The sequence below is a fragment of the Rattus norvegicus genome, chromosome 4 (genome assembly GCF_021556685.1).
Source record: "Rattus norvegicus strain SHRSP/BbbUtx chromosome 4, alternate assembly SHRSP_T2T, whole genome shotgun sequence".
Classification (NCBI taxonomy): domain Eukaryota; kingdom Metazoa; phylum Chordata; class Mammalia; order Rodentia; family Muridae; genus Rattus; species Rattus norvegicus.
The window spans coordinates 163474169-163479873 of record NC_141537.1 but is presented as its reverse complement, the minus strand read 5'-3'; the positions used below and the strand labels follow the sequence as shown (position 1 = coordinate 163479873).

Sequence of the window (5705 nt, the reverse complement as noted above, 5' to 3'; positions counted from 1 at the left end):
AGTGAAAGGAAGCTGAGCTGCAAAGAAGACTCTCAAAGGAACCACCCTCAGACCAGCTGTCTTGAAGAAGGTTAGACCAACTGAGGCACCTGGAAAGGGCATTAAGCCATCTACAGGCGGTGGAGATTCTCCAGGTGTCCAGCTTTTGTGAGCTGTCACCATGCTGGGGTGGGCCTTGGTGATGCAGCTGTCTTTGAGTCATTTCTGCTCCTGTAAGGAACCCCTCCCCCATATTCCTATAAGTAACCCAATAAAACCCATTGGTTCACCAAGCAGGACTTTGTGGGTATGGGCACTTTGGTCTGTTCTGAGTTCTTTATCCAGGAGAGAAAAATATTTTGTCAAGTTTAGTACCTGCGAGGTTTTATAACTGTAAAATTCTATGTATTCTTTGTAATTATCAAGCGTATTGTGGAAGATATGTTGAAGGGCACTTACATTTTGTTTCCCATAATTGACCATGATGGGGCAGTTTCCCAAAAGACGAATGTACTAGTCAGGACCAGTTAAATTATGCTGAGGTGATTAAGGTAACTCTGAACTGAGGTATGTATCATTCATTCAAACTTCTCACTCAGGCAAGGGAGCGCTTTGAAATCCTGGACCTAGTTGGAGTAGGGGAGCGGGTCCACCCTCCAAAGAACATTGGTTTGCTTTCTTTCAGGTGATATCAATACCAGCTATGGAACCTGAAGGCTGTCATCAGGGCAACCCGCTGCGTTAGGTATCATTTCGTGAGGTTTCCTCCAAAGTGGTAGCTGCTAGGTTTAGACCTGTGCCTTACTAGTGATTTGACTAGGACAATCAGTCTGATTTCAAAGTTTTAGGCATTTAGCTGATGACAGCCCCCTAGAAGGATACTTCTGGGGAAGTATTCTTAGAATTCCCCACAGGTTCCCAGAATGGACCCCGGTGAACTGACAACATCTGATTAATCACCAATCGGGTTCCTGATTGCCAAATTTACACGTCTTTGACTGACCCTGACGTGCAAACCAACTCCATAAAGAAGAGCCCAATAGACCCTGAACCCCTACTGGAACAACCCAAGAGTACCCACCCCGAGCCAGGCATACCGTTGCTTTTCCCTTGGAAATTTGAAAGTCTGAATCCTCGAAAAACCAATCCAAGCCGGTCTCCATGTGGCGCCCTAAAGAGCCGAGGGCTGAGATGAAACCCCAAGCTAAAGGAAACGGTCGAAAACGGAAACACCTGGACGAAAGTGGGACAAAGGCCGAATGTGAAGCTTTGGGACAAGGTCAATAAAGGAAATGCCAGGATGGAACAGAGATGGTGTTTAAGGAGCCCGGCAAGGCTCTGAAGAAGACCCCTCAGGAGCATCAAGACCTAGCGTTTCAAAGAGAACAGCCGGGCAAGGCTCAGGGACAGATACCCCTAGAAGACGGTTCAAGAAAGCTGAATCCCCTAGAGTATCCTCCATAGCAGGCTATAACTGAGAAGCAGTTTACTGATGGTGGCAAGGATCGAAAGAGGCGCTATTCTTTCCTGGAGGAAAAAGATCAAAGCTCCCCAAAGAAAAGGTACGGAGAATCACTTCAATACCTTCAATGTAGCCATAATGTGAGGTCCGACCCACACAGGCCTCACCCAACCTTTATGACACATTGAAGAACAAAGGTGGCATGTCAGGGCATCCTCATGGATCAGAAACAGCTCAGGGGGATCAAGAAGCATCGACAGAGGTTCTCTCTACCAAGAGAGAAGAGGTGAGCAGAGGAGACATCTGTAAGTGGGAACAGCTTGGAGCCTGGCTTGCCGGGAACAGAGAATGCAAACATCCTGACCAGTGGCCGCGGTAGGTTACTCCCCAACAAGTTGCCAGTACTTGTAGCAGAGAAAAAGCCTCTCACAGACCAAGAAAAGAACAGAGAAATAGAAGTTACACACGAGATGGAGAAGGAAATTAAGACGGGATTGTGTCCAGGACCCCAAAATGAAATCCTGAGTAGCGGATTCAAACTGCAAATCACCAAAGGAGATATCCAGACCTTGAAGAACGGTCAGTGGCTCAATGATGAGGTCATCAATTTCTACATGAATCTTCTGGTTCAGAGAAACGAAAACCAAGGCTACCCTGCTCTTCATGCCTTTAGCACTTTCTTTTACCCCAAGCTAAAGTATGGCGGGTACAATTCTGTGAAAAGATGGACCCGAGGAATCAATCTCTTTGAAAAAGAACTTATCTTGGTGCCTATTCACCAGAGGGTCCATTGGAGCCTGGTGGTAATCGATTTAAGAAAGCGAAGCATTGTCTACCTCGATTCAATGGGTCAGACAGGGAAAAATATCTGTGAGACCATCTTCCACTATTTACAAAATGAGAGCAAGACCCGAAGGGACATCGAGCTGGACCCTGTGGAGTGGAAGCAGTACAGCTTAACTTCACAGGAGATCCCTCAACAACTGAATGGGAGCGACTGTGGAATGTTCACCTGCAAATATGCAGATTACATCTCTAGAGACCAACCTGTGACCTTTTCTCAGCAACACATGCCCCTCTTCAGGAAGAGGATGGTGTGGGAAATCCTGCACAGTCACTTACTGTAACAGCATCCACCTGGTCGCTATGGTTCCCGCCCTGTCCTTTTCCATCCATGTTTCTAATATACCTCAAGTGGGATGAGTTGAAGAGACTTTAAACAGGTACTGAGCTGTCTGACCGGATGGAGCCCACTCTCTTCAATATTGTCCTGACGTGGGGTGTGGGTCTGCCGCCCTAATGCCATCTCTAGAACGTATATAACTACCGCCAGCTTAGAAACTGCCCTGTCCAACTCATGGAAGACTACGTGATCAAGAAATACTATTTTAATGCTGAATTTAGTCCATGAATTGGGGTTTTTCATTTTGTTTTTTTGTTTGCGTATTTTGTTTTTCATTGTTTTTTTTTGTTTTGTTTTCATTTGTGTTTTTGGTTTTGTTTATTGTTGTTTGGTTTTTATGTTTTTTTGTTTTGTTGTGTTTTGTTTTTTGTTTTTTGTTTCCCCAATGAATTCAGGTTTCTTGAATGTAGGACAGAACTTGCTAGAAAAATATCCTTTTTTTGGTGTTTTCTTTTGGGGGAAAAGCTCTAATTCTCATTCACACTTTAGTGGCTATATAAGTGCTCCTTTCCCCTCAGTTTGCTGAGGTTATATTTTCTAAGAATTTGTCGATTTTCTCTAAATTTTTAAATTAATTGTCTTGTTTGACAATAGCACTGTTTTCCTAAAATTATTTCAAAACTTTATTGGTATTAAGTTAATTTAGTGTTAAATGTTAAACGTGGGAGATTTTGTTAGATTTTTCAAGTCAGCATTAGACAGGTGTGGTGGTTTGAATAGGTTGTTCCCCATAGATTTTTGTGTTTGAATGTTTGGCCCATGGGCAATGTTACTATTAGGAGGTGTGGCCTTGTTTGAGAAAGTGTGGCCTTGGAGGAGGTGTGGCACTGTAGGGGTGAGCTTTGAGGTCTCCTATGCTTAAATTAAACCCAGTGTCAAATTCCAGTGTCTTCCTGGCTGCCTTTGGATCTAGAAGTAGAGTTCTGTGCTCCTCCAGCACCATGTCTCCCTGTACACTGCCATATTTCCTGCCATGACGATAAGGGACTGAACCATTAAACCTGTAAGCCAGCCACAATTAAATGCTGTACTTTTGTAAGAATGACCTTGGTCATGGTGTCTCCTCACAGCAGTCAAACTATAAAGATAGCATATTTTATACTAAATGTTTAAAAAGCTAAATTTTATCTTTTTCTCATTAAATTTTTGTTTCTTTTGATTTTTGAGAAAGGATTTGTCCCTGTAGTCAAGCCTGGTGTAAAGCTCATCAGAGTCCCAGTGCTGGAATTACAGTTTGAACCACCATGCCCAGCTGTTTAATTGTTTTAAGTAGCGTAAACTAATTTAATTAAGCATAGAATTGATATTAAACAATGAGAGGACACGTGAGGTAACTGAGCCATAATCAAAGATTGAGTGAAGGAGACAACATAAAAACAATAGCTTGATACACAAAGTAATGTGGTGTGCAAGCTGAACCCAAAAAAACAGGTCCTTTGATTGTTCAAAATAAGTAACTAGACAATGATCTTCCAGTATTCTTCCCCATGCAAAACATTTTCTCTTTGGACATTTAAAACACTGCTGAAAATTTTAGGTTACAGAGGAGTCAGACCTGTTGGCTTTTGTTTAATTCTCAAGAGAAAGAGACCTGCATGGGCAGGGGAGAAAGAATTTTTTTTTTAAAGAAAAAAAAAAAGGTAAAGGGATTGGAGAGATGGCTCAGTAGGTAAGAGCCCTGGTTGTTCCCCCAGATGACTGGGGTTTGATTCTCAGCACCCAAATGTCAGCACCCAGCTCTCTATAACTCCAGTTCCAAGGGGTCTACTGCCCTCTTCTGGCTTCTGTGGGCACTGCATGCAGGTGGTGCACAGATATCCATGAAAGCAGAACACCCATACTTAGCATATTAGCTTTTGAAATTGAAAAGTAGACAGGGGTCTGTACATAGGTGGTCACTTCTCCATCCTCATCTTCATCTCTCTCATCTCCCTCTGAAGAGCAGCAGCTGACCTCCCCTGACCCTAAAACCTTTTTGCTTTACCACTGAGAACAAATCTCCTCTTCTTTCTGTAAATGCACCATGTCTCAACACAGGGCTGACCACAGCTTCTCTTCTCAGCCACAACTCTCCTCTCAGTCATGGCCCCAACTCTCATCCCAAATAAGAACCTGCTGTCCTTCCTGAGTCTGGTCCAGGGAGGAAGGTGTCCACTAAAGGGCAGGCCCAGGCATCCAGGCAAGGCCCATGCATCCGTGCTAAGGTCCAGGAGCCAAGGGAGAAAGTGCAGCAGGTTCATCAGGCACCAGGCCCCTCTGAAGCCCAGACTAGGTCGGTTTAACACAGTAGAGTGGTTGATCTGAGTAAAGTGCCTGGTCTTGCTGTGGAACCATGACCAGCCTCCTAGTGTGCTCTTCCAATAGCATTCTAACTCTTCAGTGATGAGTTCAGTTCCTGCTCCCATAGGCTTGTTTCTGCAGGGCCTGTTCCAGTGCTTACCTGCCCTGCATGTACCTCTGGTCTGTGTGCTCCAGTGCACACCTGCCCTGTGTGCACCAATGGTTTGTGTACTTCAGTGCACCTGTCCTCTGCACTGCTGGTGTGTGTGTGCTCTGTGACAGGCACAGAACTCCATTCCTGCACAAAGAAGTCACATGAGCACAGACATCTGTGTTTTAGCAGACTTCACTGAAGACTGAAGAGATGAAGGAGGTTTACATAGAAAAAATACAAAAATCATAAAATTGAATATTAGACTTATGTAGAGTGTAAAAAAGGCCACCACTCACACTGCCTGGGTTCTGGCTGTCCAGGAAGGCACACGCATACCTACGCCCTTTTTAAATCACAAAGTCTATATACAAAAGCCAAGTCAGAGACACTTTTTTGAAGATATTTATTTCAGAGATTAGGATCCAATGTGTAAGTCATGGTGGTGTCGTTCTGCTTCTGGGGGTCAGGGGTTGGGGGTAGAGAGGATCACAGTTGTGCAGCCAGGTGCTTGACTGGGCAGATCAGTTAGCTACATTCTATAAAGAGTCAAGCCTTTGGGTAAAGGTCGTTTTCATTTTGATCTGTAAGATGGGTTATCTGAGGTGCCACTGACCCCTGCTACTACAGCTCTAAGAAGTTTTCAGCAG

The 5705-nt window shown here is 44.2% G+C and overlaps 1 pseudogene across 1 annotated transcript; it reads left to right on the top strand.

Moving 5' to 3' along the window:
• The first annotated feature begins 1671 nt into the window (after nt 1–1671).
• On the top strand, nt 1672–3659 carry LOC148006349 (sentrin-specific protease 2 pseudogene; annotated as a pseudogene). Its single transcript, XR_015686203.1, has one exon. The product of XR_015686203.1 is annotated as a sentrin-specific protease 2 pseudogene (transcript).
• Nucleotides 3660–5705: the final 2046 nt, after the last annotated feature.